We start from the raw sequence: 14,425 nt of genomic DNA, 5'->3' as shown, positions 1-14,425 counted from the left end.
ATACTTCAGTATTCTGCTAGATACCCCGTCATATCCATGAGAGTTCTTGGTCTTTAGTGATTTAATTATTAACTCAATCTCCCTCTTGTCAGTATCATGGAGGAGCATTTCAGGTAACAGTCTCGGAACACTTTTTTCTAAGAGTGCTATATGATTCCCTGTTGGGACTAGGTTTCTATTTAGTTCACCTGCTATATTCAGAAAGTGATTATTAAGTACTGTACATATATGCGACTTATCAGTAACACGGACATCCCCACTACGCACTGATTCTATATTCTCGACCTGTCTCTGCAGACCAGCCACTTCCTTTACGACTGACCATATGGTTTTAATTTTATCCTGAGACTTAGCTATTCTATCTGCATACCACATACTTTTTGCCTTCCTAATAACTTTTTTAAGCACCTTACAATACTGTTTGTAATGGGCTGCTGCATTTAGATTGTGACTGTTTCTAACGTTTTGATATAATTGCCACTTTGTTCTACAAGATATTCTTATCCCTTTAGTCAGCCACCCAGGCTGCCTGTTTGTACTAGTACCCTGTTTTGAACGTTCTAACGGAAAGCAACTTTCAAAGAGCACGAGAAAAGTCTTGAGGAAAGCATTATATTTATCGTCTACTGTATCAGCACTATAAACATCTTGCCACTCTTGTTCCTTGATAAGGTTTACAAAAGTCTGTACAGCAACTGGATCAGCTTTCCTAAAAAGTTGGTAACTATATTTAACATGTGTTGCAGCACAAAAATCTTTTAGACTTAAAATTTGTGCATCATGATCTGAAAGGCCATTCACCTTTTTGCTAACAGAATGCCCTTCTAATAATGACGAATGAACAAAAATATTGTCTATGGTTGTTCTACTGTTCCCTTGCACTCTCGTTGGAAAGAATACGGTTTGCATAAGATTATATGAATTAAGGAGGTCTACCAGCATCCTTTTCCTTGCACAATCACTTATACAATTAATATTGAAGTCACCACATATAACTAACTTTTTGTATTTCCTATAAAGTGAACCAAGAACCTCCTCTAGCTTTAGCAAAAATGTTGTGAAATCGGAGTCTGGGGATCTACAAATAACAACAGTAAGAAGTTTAGCTCCACTAAATTTAACCACACCTGCACAACATTCAAACACCTTTTCAGTGCAGTACTTTGAAACATCAATTGACTCAAATGGGATACCGTTTTTCACATACATGGCTACTCCCCCACACCGCAAAGAGCTCCTAGAAAAGCTGCCAGCCAACCTGTATCCTGGTAAAGGAAGCCTCTGAATTATCTCCTTATTTAAGAAGTGTTCATATATACCAATAATTTCAGAGTCAATCTATAAGCAGTTCACTAACTTTATCTCTAATACCTTGTATATTTTGATGAAATATACTAATTCCCTCATTAATCGGATACCCAAGCTTTGTAGAAAGTGATTTCTTTGTTAGAGAGACTTCCCTTAAGCAGGAATACCTATCAGCTGACTTCAATCTAAAAAAGGTACAGCTCTAACACCCACAACTACCGGAATTTTCCCGTGAGTGATCCCACCACCCCCACCTATGCTGTCACCTATAAGTTTTGCCAACCTCCCCTTCCCATACCTGTTGAGGTGTAGGCCATGTCTAGTGAAACCCGTCCTGCCGATAGACTCCACCGACACCACTGAAATGTGACTCATGCCTTCTGTCATCAGCGCACCCCCAAGTCTCATGTTATTACGCCTGACGGCTGTATTAAGATGAGGCCGATCGTGACGCTGAAACAGTTCCACGAAATGCACATTCGTGTTGCCAGTCTGAGTGGCTATCTTTTCCAGGTCACCATCTATGTCATACTCCCCATCCCTATCAATACTATTACCAGCCCCACCCACAATCACTACCTGATCCTCTTTAGTAAAATCCCTACATAACCCCCCTATGTTAAAAGTCACCTGAGCCAATCCTGCATTAGGCTTCACAATGCTGGTGACCTGGTACTCACTTCCCAAAACTTCCTGCAACTGCTGGCCTACACCTCTACCATGAGAACTACCTAACAGCAGAACCTTCTTCTTTCTCTTAGACTTTGCAACTATCCTAGCCACCGTAACTGCTGAGGTCTGCTGCATACTTCCTACATCTCCTCCATCTACAGCTACAGCTCTCTCCCGATATCTCTCTCTCTCTCACACTCACTCACTCTCTCGTTTTTCCTTGCGAGAGCGTCTCGTATGCTCCGAAGAGGATTAGAGCTGCTTCGAAAATGTTGAAAGTTTTTATATATTTTCCTCCAAAAAGTGAAATATTGAAGTGATTGAGAGGGATTTTTTATGTAATACTATAATATTATTACATTCGGGTGCAGATGATGAACAGATGACCGACATAGATGGCAGCGATCATGAAGGCGGCCAGCAGTTTTGGAGCAATGATGCGGAATATCAAACAATTTCTTTCAGTTCTCATATGTATTTGTAAATAAGTTGTTTCTTTAATAAATGCATTAAATGTAATTAAATATTTTAATATGATCAATAATATACTTTAGCCCGAGACGGAAACAGCTGATACAGTGACATGGATGCAATGCGTCTGAGCGTATAGATGCACTTGTATTATTAATCAAAATTAATAGATATTGGAAACGAACGAAGGTGAAACTTCGTAAAATAACAATTGTTTCTAACAGTTAAATGGAAAAGAAGGTCCACTGAGTATTTCGCAGTGGAAAAGTGCTCGGCTAATGCAGTGAAAAATAACACGCATCCGCGTGCACAGCGATGTACCGCTACTCTCAGTCGTCATCTGAGGACTTTTACACCGCGAAAAAGTCAGCGAACTATTTTTTAATCAAACTGCTAAAGTTAGATATCACTTAACCAAATTCCAGATTTCTTGGTGTCATTTTACTCAGTGCATATTTTTCACTTATTGACGCATGAAGCTGACGTATAATACCCCAAAACAATGTCAGCTGACTACTTTTTCCGTCTGTGTACAACACGGTAATCACGTTACAGTGTCTCAGTTTTATTCACATAGATTTATATATCATTATTATGTGTATGTTAGAGGTTGCCGCGGCTAAACCACCGCTAATGCGTAAGCTGAGGTTCACTTCGTTTACTAGCAAAACTAAATAAACTATAGCAAAGAATCGTAGCTTTATTACATTTGGTCATCAAAAGTGGCAGCTGGCTCCCATAATACTACATGGATACAGGAATGATTCAGATGAGCTGCAGTTACTAGTAAAAGAATGGTACATCCATGGGGATGAAAGTGCGCAATAAAGTTAAATGACAATGAAAAGAGCAAATGGATAGAAACGCAATATTCCTAACTGCCATGCTGTCAAAAACCACATCATGTGCAGTCATTGATGTTATCAGTGACTTCACCATCGCGCCGGCCGCACATGCGGCCACAGGCAAACATCACGCAGTCCACAGCCAGCATTGTCCGGCACATGCCCCGCATCGCTCAGCCAGACAGCAAAGGCGTGGCCACTGCGTGTAGTTGCCTCCGCGCTATCACAGCAACACCGGCGGGCAGACCTTCATGCGAGGTCGATACCGTTCCAATAACATTGTGCCATGCCAAAGCAGACTCACTGTCGTCGGGCATATTCACACACCGCTGGGGCTGTATAAGCGCACTCGGAACCACACTCCCAGCCTTCCTCGCAATCGCTGCTGCCTCGACGCAACACCAATTGGGTCGACCTCATCTGGATGTCTACTTGGTTCTGGACTTTCTTACGATATATACTATACGGCAACCTAACAACGTATATATCTATTCCGATTTCGGTTGTGGAGAAATAAACAGATTTGCTTACTCACTCCTATTATTTATTGTGCCATACTGCAAGGATACAGCCGGCCGGAATCGCCGAGCGGTTCTAGGCGCTACAGTCTGGAACTGCGCGACCGTTACGGTCGCAGGTTCGAATCCTGCCTCGGGCATGGATGTGTGTGATGTCCTTAGGTTTGTTAGGTTTACGTAGTTCTAAGTTCTAGGGGACAGATGACCTCAGAAGTTAAGTCCCATAGTGCTCAGTGCCATTTGAACCATTTTTTTTTGCAAGAATACAACAGTCTTCTTATCAATGACGTTATCGCCATCCCTTGACAATGGTGCTGACAGGGAATTAAAAATAGCAAGATATGATGAAATTAAAAAAAAAATATTGAAATGGCTCTGAGCACTATGGGACTTAACATCTGTGGTCATCAGTCTCCTAGAACGTAGAACTACGTAAACCTAACTAACCTAAGGACATCACACACATCCATGCCGGAGGCAGGATTCGAACCTGCGACCGTAGCGATCACGCGGTTCCAGACTGAAGCGCCTAGAACCGCCCTGCCACACCGGCCGGCGATGAAATTAAAAGAATTAAAGTCAAATATCAAAATGTTTCTAAAAAATCAAGAACTCCCAGATGTTGGAACTATCTCAGTTGTGCTTTGGAACCTTTCCCCAATCCCAGATGGTGAAGCTATTCCAGCTGTGCTTTGAGCTCCTCAGCAAACCCTATCCTCTCATCGAATCACAATGCAGTACCCTACAGTCCATAAAAATGAAACAGCAAAACGCAGTGTAGCCTCAATGCCGCTACCTTCTCTGTCCGCAAAATTATCCGAACGAGCAGAATATTTTACACCATTTTCAGAACTATTTATCAAAAAAATTATGTAAATGAGATATACGGCAGCATTTCCACATAGCCCGCATCTCGTGGTCGTGCGGTAGCGTTCTCGCTTCCCACGCCCGGGTTCCCGGGTTCGATTCCCGGCGGGGTCAAGGATTTTCTCTGCCTCGTGATGCCTGGGCGTTGTGTGCTGTCCTTAGGTTAGTTAGGTTTAAGTAGTTCTAAGTTCTAGGGGACTGATGACCATAGATATTAAGTCCCATAGTGCTCAGAGCCATTTTTGAACCATTTCCACATCGAAAATACGTGAACAACACATAGTAACACACACACTCGCACATAAAATGCTTATGCCATGAACTATCGAATGTGCGATATTCGATATCTGTACCACAAACATTGGTAGACACAATGTCGAATAGGTTAAATGCTCTCGTGTTACAAGTTAATTGCATCTAGCACCTTTTTGTTGGTGATCGGAACAAAATACATCAGAATGAAATTTTCACTCTGCAGCGTAGTGTGAGCTGAAGTATAACTTCCTGACCGAAAAAAGCTATGTTCCAGGCAAAACTTCGAACTCGTGACCTTGGGCTTTGGGGGAAAGTGGTCTACGGAGCGATCTGCCCAGTCCTCAGAACTTTTGTTTCGCCAGCAGGGGATGAGTTGCTAGCAGAACTAAATCTGTGAGGACGGGTCATGAGTCATGATTGGGCAGCTCAGTCGGCAAGTCGACTTGTGGCAGCTCTGGTGAGACGATCGCTTGCCTGTGCTGTGCGCCGTAACTGGAGTTGTTTACGTGTTGTGGTAACTCTATAGCTACGGCAGCTATTAGTTCTACACTACTGACCATTAAAATAGCTACACCAAGAAGAATTGTAGATGATAAACGGGTATTCATTGGACAAATGCATTATACTAGAACTGACATGTGATTACATTTTCACGTAATTTGGGTGCATAGATCCTGAGAAATCACTACCCAGAACAACCACCTCTGGCCGTAATAACGGCCTTGGTACGCCTGGGCATTGAGTCAAACAGAGCTTGGATGGCGTGTACAGGTACAGCTGCCCATGCAGCTTCAACACGATACCACAGTTCATCAAGAGTAGTGACTGGCGTATTGTGACGAGCCAGCTGCTCGGCCACCATTGACCAGACGTTTTCAATTGGTGAGATAGCTGGAGAATGTGCTGGCGAGGGCAGCAGTCGAACATTTACTGTATCCAGAAAGGCCCTTACAATATGAGGTCGTGCATTATCCTGCTGAAAGGTAGGGTTTCGCAGGGATCGAATGAAGGGTAGAGTCACGGGTCGTAACACATCTGAAATGTAACGTCCACTGTTCAAAGTGCCGTCAGTGCGAATAAGAGGTGACGGAGACATGTAACCAATGCCACCCCATACCATCACGCCGGGTGTTACGCCAGTATGTCGATGACCAATACACGCTTCCAGTGTTCGTTCACCGCGATGTCGCCAACCATGGATGCGACCATCATGATGCTGTAAACAGAACCTGGATTCATCCGAAAAAATGACGTTTTGCTACTCGTGCACCCAGGTTCGTCGTTGAGTACACCATCGCAGGTGCTCCTGTCTGTGATGCAGCGTGAAGGGTAACCGCGGCCATGGTCTCCGAACTGATAGTCCATGCTGCTGCCAACGTTGTCGAACTGTTCGTGCAGATGGTTGTTGTCTTCCCATCTATTGACTCAGGGATCAAGACGTGGCTGCACGATCCGTTACAGCCATGCGGATAAGATGTCTGTCATCTCGACTGCTAGTGATACGAGGCCGGTCGGATCCAGTACTGCGTTCCGTACTACCCTCCTGAACCCACCGAATCCATATTCTGCTAACAGTCATTGGATCTCGAACAACGCGAGCAGCAATGTTGCGATACGATAAACCGCAATCGCTATAGGCTACAATCCGACCCTTATCAAAGTTGGAAACGTGATGGTACGCATTTCTCATCCTTACACGAGGCATGACAACAACGTTTCACTAGGCAACGACGGTCAGCTGCTGTTTGTGTATGAGTAATCGGTTGGAAACTTCCCTCATGTCAGCACGTTGTAGGTGTCGCCCCCGGCGCCAACCTTGTGTGAATGCTCTGAAAAGCTAATCATTTGCATATCACAACATCTTCTTCCTGTCGGTTAAATTTCGCGTCTGTAGCACGTCATCTTCTTGGTATAGCCATTTTAATGGCCTGGTGTACTTGAAATTTGGGTTGGAGGCAGCCATATGAAATGCAGTGAAGACTCATCTTAACCGTAAAGCTACTTTGAAGTTATCCTTCGACTGAAACCTTGTGAAGCTAGATTCGATCGATGTTGAATAATGGATAGACGAAGTTGTGACTATATAACGTCACAATATTACATGCATTGACCGCTCGTTGATGAATCCCGTTCTTTACCTGAAATCGAGAACTCTGAATTGTGTGACAAAATTACAGAATCTTCTGATTGAAAAACAAAAAATGAAAAAAAAAGTCAGAACAGGCCTTGAAGGCACAACAGTACCGACCAACCACCGTGTCATCCTCACCCCTTACGTGTCACCGGATGCGGGTTATGGAGGGCATATGGGCAGCACAGCGCTCTCTTGGCCATTGTCAGTTTTCGTGACCGGCACCGCTACTTCTCAACTGGCCTCACAAGGGCTGAGTGCACTCCGCTTGCCAACAGCACTCGGCGAACTCGGGTGGTGACTCATGCAAGTACTGGTCAAGCCCAGCAGCGCTTAACTTCGGTGATCTGACGAGTGTTACCACTGTGGCAAGGCCGTTGTTTAGAATCTTGTGATGGTACCACAAAATTTAAATATTATGACAGTAATGCTTTTGATGAGGTGGTTAGTCACTCTTGTCTTGGCGTAAGATCAACTATATTTTCGAGATTCCTTTTGAAGTTCTAGCAGACGAGGTTAATTCAATGATATCTCCCTATGTTATATTAAATGGAGTTAGACTGTTGAAAGTAGATCTCTGGAACCACATAACCACCTACGTAAACATATGCGGCTAACGCGGACTGTCATTTATGATCGGCAATAAGGAGTGTTCACTGCATGCATCTCTCCCGGCCATGTCCGTGTTCGGTGCATGCAGCGTCGTGTGGCACTAACACCACATGGCGTGTCTGTGTCCCTGTCAGTCCAGTCAACGCTGTCCTTGTCGTATGTATGCGGGCGCTGATAACCTCGCTCTTGAGTGCCCATAAGCTGCCAACACACGCTCATATGTATTCTGTTGTAGCCGAGCATAAGCAGTCAACTCTGAATCCGGAAACGACCCCAGCCAAGGTTTTCACCCACACACCAATCACAACGGAAACGAACGTCACTACAAGAGCAGTCTACTCAGAACCATCATAAATTAAGATAACCCCCGCGGCCACAACGGAGGAGGTACTGACAAATGATGGAAAACTGACACACCATTTACCAGTGACGGATATTCCGTACAAGATTTCAACCATATCCTGCACACCACTGAGAATAATTGAGGACGCACGTCGCCAAGAAATAAGTAGAAACGAATTCTGCCGCATTTAGGTGTTTAAAACTTAGGACCCGTAACGGGAGAGAAAGCAAAGGAAATTGGTAGTAAATTAAACGCAAGTTTCTCTAAATTTGTGACTTCAGCCAACAAGATTTACAGAGCATGTAGACCGAAAGGTGCCCGACCAGCACTAGCACCACAAACCGAGAGTGTTGCGGAAAGCTCATCAAGAAGAACAGTGAAGAAATGGCCAGAAAACCTAATGATGAAACTCTGAATGTCACACTGGAATCTATCCAATCCAAACACCGAGCAGATGACAAGGAGGTATTTACGGCAAACGGAGAGATGATGGAGATATTCAGTAGCACAACAGAGACATCATCGGTCCATAAAAGTGACAACAACGACAGACAGAATTACTTTCTGTCAGATTAGGTTGTGGAAAGAGGAGACGTGCCTAATAATTTTCCAACTGATGAATTGTTAGGAAAGAATTAAACGTATAAGACTGATTACGTGATGGTTATTATGAGAAATGAACGACACACACCCGATAATTGTTTGAAGGATGAATATTGATATAAAATATATGTGCACTCTAACTCATAAAATAAGAAATGAACCAGCTTCAAGCATAACGAATCTCAGCTCTAGACATCAACAAGACTCGAAGTCCTCTCAATCTAAAAAGCTTACAAGAGTTTTTGTACTGTGTAGACATTAGTATCATAAAAATACTGCAAATGTACTGAATCGAATAGGCTTGTGTAACACCCAAAAAAATTAATGAAACGGTTCAGAACTGGGACTGCAAAACTCACAAAGGGATGCACCCCCGTTCAACATGTAGAAAAGTTAAACAAGTAGGAGGGACATCGCCTGTACAGTACACAATACCGGAATTATAAAAGTTTACTCCCCGTCAGGAAGTAGCAATACTCGCAGAAGAACCGAGTTTTTTCAAACCAGAGTTTATGACGCACTTTGGAACACAATAAGACACGCTGATTTTAGCAGCTGACTTTAACGGAGTAATCAGTCCCGCTGACGAAACTCCGCACTTCAATAAGTCCATAGTCGTGGATCATGTAATTAAGGAGCTGCACATTACCGATACATGGCAGCATGTAATAAACCACTAAGCGAGTCTTTTGGACAGGATCTATGTTTAAGCTCAGCACAAGAAGCTCATTACTGATGCAGAAGTGTGGCCTGCGATTTTTGCGGATCCCGCCGCACATCTCTGAAAAATACATACGAAGAAACAAAAAGTAGTATTAAGGAAGAGACCTGTGGAAATTGAATGTTGTCAATCTAAAAGACCCTACCCGTCGTGAAGCTGTATCTCACATAATGCAAGAATGTGAAACAAAATATGCTTCTTATGAGTCTGCTGTAAGTTGGTGATTGAAATGTACCAAACCGAAAATCAGGGGAACATCGCTCAGTTACTTAAGACAGCGGTGCTACTGGTATTTAAAGACAAGCGAATTATTTAATTTCAGTTGTCTAGGGACTTGTACAAGGTCGATATGTCAGTGATTGCCAACTATGAAAAGATCAAGAACATTAAAGCAAAACTTTTCGCCTTAAAACGGAGGCAGAATGAATACTGTAAAATCACAGCCTGAGTGAAAAGCATAGTACATGAAAATACAACCTCCATGCTGACCGTCAGTTGTGAAAGAAAGAGAACAAACAGGAAAATTATAACGGAAATCAAGTCATGTGATGGAAAAAATGTCACCCAACAAAATGTCACCCAAGACGCGATTTTCAAGTTTTACTTAGAGTTAAGGTCCTATAGGCCACATAGGACAATAGAGACGAGCGGTACAGCAACCTACAAGGAAGACTCATCGCTTAGCAAACAGAAACACTTACAATTGGAATCACTGTAGAAGAGCTAGATAGCGCCTTCTTGCGAGCGCCAAAAACGCGTCACACGATGTGGATGGTATTCCTGTAGAATTTTATCAAGTGTTCTTGCAGATTATGAAATGAAGACTTTTAAATATGTGACGAGCTAATGAATATTGAGACTGATACCACTAGTAATTTAATTTCTAAAAGGTACTTTAGTGACGCAGTTGAACATTTGATACGAATCACTCTCCTCGATAATGATTATAACATTTCTGCTCGTATTTTAGCCCACAAGATTAAAACTGTAATCGCCACGGTTACCGATACGTACGAGACAGGCATTAATTGAGACCGATCAGTCTTTCAAAGGGTCTGTGATTAAAGGTGCAAGATAAGAGTGCGATGCAGTGCTTTGATTTGTAGAAGTCCTTTGACAAGGTTAGTTACACTTTCATACTAAACACGATGCAAGTAATGGGCTTACCATGTCCATTTGTTAATAAAAATTGTAACACCATAGCTTAGACACTACATATCTTTTGTTGATTCATTTTTGCTTTCTTTTTTGTTCAACATTCCATCGTTGAGCATATGTAATTATTCTATGATTAATTCGGTACTGTATAAAAATGTGTACTTTTTTCTTTGTAGAAACTTTGACGTCCTGGTTTAATCAAATGTAATGTATTGTCTTTATTATTTAAATTATCTGCCTCATTTGGAGGTGACAAAACGTACTGTATATAACTGTATTTTCTGTGTGAATATTAACTGTATTTTCTGTGTGAATATTTTTTTTGTATAAATACCAATATGTGTATGTGATCTATGGTATTTAATATGTTTGGTTGCTGTTATGTATTTGCTGATCCTCACCTAGGGTTCTTAGTTATTTTGTATGTAAAAGGTGGTGTGGTTCCCCTCGAGAACGTAACTGTGTAGCGTGCGCAAAATGTGGTGGGCATGGATAGAAAGGTGGAACCAAGAGTCAGTCGGAGACGAACTACTGAACCGCTAACAGCTCATGTAAAAGTTGTGATTTGTGCTGGTGCCGAGTGGAGCTTTAAGTGCCGTTTTAATACGCGTCAAAGCCTCGGATGAAAGGAGTAATATGCTGGCAATACTCTGAAATTAATATCTATCTTCACCACCAAGAAATGACGGAGTCCAGCTTGTCTATCTGCACCTCCATCCAACAACATGCACTCGCCACCACATTGTGCAATCTCTGAAAAGGGACCAGAAAATAGTAGAATTGTACAGTGAAGGATAAGCTCATTGGATATTTCAGTGTGCTCAAATATAAGGTAATTTATACCTGAACTCTTGTACCTATCCTGGTATTTTTATCGTCAGTCACTTATCCAATGAGGGTCCTTCCCACGTTAAAGTGCTTACCGAATATCCTAATTGAAAGAATATCAAAGCTCAGTGTGTTATATTAAAAGGCCTCTTTAAAACATAAAATGTTTTCGTTAATATTAATGTGGATAAACAATGTGCCATGGTAACTGTTTGTTGAAGTAAATATTTGCAATAAAAGGTGTTGCTTGAAAATCTATGGGTTTTCAAAGAATTATGTAAAATATAGAAGCAGATAAATTCAACTATGTCTTAAAACAGTTCGCTGTTATTTCAAAGCCAATAGAATACTTACTCATACTGAGACTACTAAATTTAGTTCAGTTAATGAATAATACAGCTTGTTGTCCACTGTACCAGGTGAGTCAATGCCTGATATTTTATGTTAACTTGTGTCTTACTACAGTAACAGGTCAAATTACGGATGCAAGTTTCATGGTTATGTTTGCTAAAATAAGAATTCCATGTGGCTAGGAAAGTGCATATCATTAGTGTAATAGGACCTACAGTTTGTTTATTGTGCTCGCTAGTAGGAAATAAATGATTGATAGACCATTTGTTATGATTACAGTAACTGCTTTCAGTCATACATCAGTGAGAAAGTATTTGTCAGTGCATTTCATTTAAATTTTATTCTAAGTAGAAAGGTATTTAGCTGAGAGAGACTTAACCTGGGCCCAATTCATACTTTTGTAGTAAACTATGTTTACATTTTTTTGTTCGATAGGAAAATGTTTGAAAAGTAGGACAGAACCTATGTCCAATTTATGATTCTATGGTGAATATTAATAGTAATTTTGTGAAATCAGCCTGTTTGACTAAGCACTGAAAACAGTAGTGTGTGTCAGTATCTATTGGAATTAGGAAAATAGTTTGTTCTGCTCTATCAGTTCCAACCTTAACGTTAACATATGCTTGTGCTAGAGTACATGGCACTCACGTGTGGCAAAGTATAGGTTGTGTTTGTTCATTAAAGTTACTCTTATCCATTTTCTTGAATAGGAATGTTACTCATTCTTATGCCTAATTAGGCTGGTGACCGTTTTCTTTATCATTTGTACTGTGTGGATAGGTAAATTTTGTTTGTTACCGTTTAAACATTTACGTATATCTGACTTTCCCTTCCGATAAGCCACTTCCGTTAGTTACATCACGTTCAACATAACAAAATTCCTTCCAGCGGGTAACGCTGCTCTGCTTCTTTATGCTATAATTGCTTTGATTAATAATTTCGCGATACAATTTGCCTCCAGCTTTGGAGTTATGGTATAACAGTAGCGGAAGGTAGTGTTATAAAATGTAGAATTGTAAAACATATCTATCCAGACTTGCCATAAACGGCCAGCTCATCAGAGAAGTAGAAAACAGCTCCATCAGGCAAGGTTGTCCTATGTCGATGGCAGTTTTTCCGTCGCTATTGAACATTTACTTGCTACCTTCGAACAACAACTGCGAAGGTTACTCATGAAAGAGCAGAAGACTGTGTGCATGGCGTATGCTGACGATATTCGCTCCTTGGTGACAAATACAAGTGAACTACACAAGGCAATGCGTGTTATAAATTACGTCGACTATCTGGCTCCAAACTCAACACAAAAAGATCTGGCACCATGAATGCACGAGGGGGAAGAGATCCACAACAGGGACAATTATCCGTAATCACGAATATCAAATGCTTAAGAACAGATATCCGACAAAGCATTCAACACGCTATAGCAGCAAACTGCAAAAATCTCCTTACTAGAATGAGAGCCAGATCAAAAGAACACAGAATAAGAAAACTAGACAGGATCCAAACTGTAATTCTTGAAAATTTAGATATGGTCTTCAAAATCAATTGCGCGGCGTACATCTTCCCACACCTCGGAGATCAGCCCAAAGAATGACTACCTCGCTAGGCCACTTCGTCAACCACGGCCACATATTCGAAGCCAACTTTCATACCCTCACTTTATCTTATAGCTGTGTGTACCAGATCACAAGCCCCATATATGCGCAATGAATACAAAATGAGGAAAACAACGCCACACAGCCTAACAGCCCACGTAATTAATGAAGTAATTTCGTCCAGTATCGATCCGCCGTATATGCTCAGCACATCCCCAACGGACTGTACACCTTAAGCATTTGATTACTGAATGTAGCTACGTGAAAACGAGAATTCCTGAAACAGACATCATGAAAGCGAAGGAAATACATGCAAAAATTAAGGGAAGGCAAGAACAGAAACATAACTGAACTCAAATATGAGGAGAGAGACTGGAAATCGATATGGAAAAACATCCACAGCCAAGATTGATGGTCCGTGGTTAAAACGAAGCCATGTTAAGTGGTAAACAGCAAGATACCAACATATGGGAAACTTCATGCCGTCCCTCCCACTGACTCACCCATGTGCACAACATGCGTGCTGACAGATAATCACGAACACTGATTTGTATTTGAGGATATGAAAGAAACTTGTGATTTAGTCCGACACAAGCTGGCAGTGATCAACAGGACATCTACCAACGCCTTCACACCGAGAGATTTTCTGGCTCCAGATGCAGTTCTTTGGAGTACCATGAGAAACGTTGTTAAATGGATCAAAGGGCACATGGTGCATTATATCTTCAGAAAAGTTAACAACAGCAAAGAAGATTACTGGGAGGACTATGGAACACAACACCATAACCTCTTACGGACTAAAAACTACAAGAAGATTTGTGGGAATTTCCTCAATAGAACACTCATGTAATCCGTACTGAGGATCTCCAGAAATAAAGCACTGCTAAAATTTCGCGACCATAACTATTAAACCCAAAGAATGCTGAAAAAATTCCTTTTCTTTTGTTCCTTATGGGTCTTACATGTTTTACTACAGAGGAAACGTTGATTTGCACTATTCAGTTTTAAACAAAGTTTCGTTTCTATTTATTTTCAATATTTGTAAAAGGAAATGAAATACACTGGTGCTCAAAACTAAAGGAACAAACGGAAATTTTGCCAGGCTAAATTTAGTTAGCCACAAAACAATGCAAAAAGGTTACAGTGA

This window comes from Schistocerca nitens, chromosome 3 (genome assembly GCF_023898315.1).
Source record: "Schistocerca nitens isolate TAMUIC-IGC-003100 chromosome 3, iqSchNite1.1, whole genome shotgun sequence".
Classification (NCBI taxonomy): Eukaryota; Metazoa; Arthropoda; class Insecta; order Orthoptera; family Acrididae; genus Schistocerca; species Schistocerca nitens.
This window is presented reverse-complemented; position numbering follows the sequence as displayed.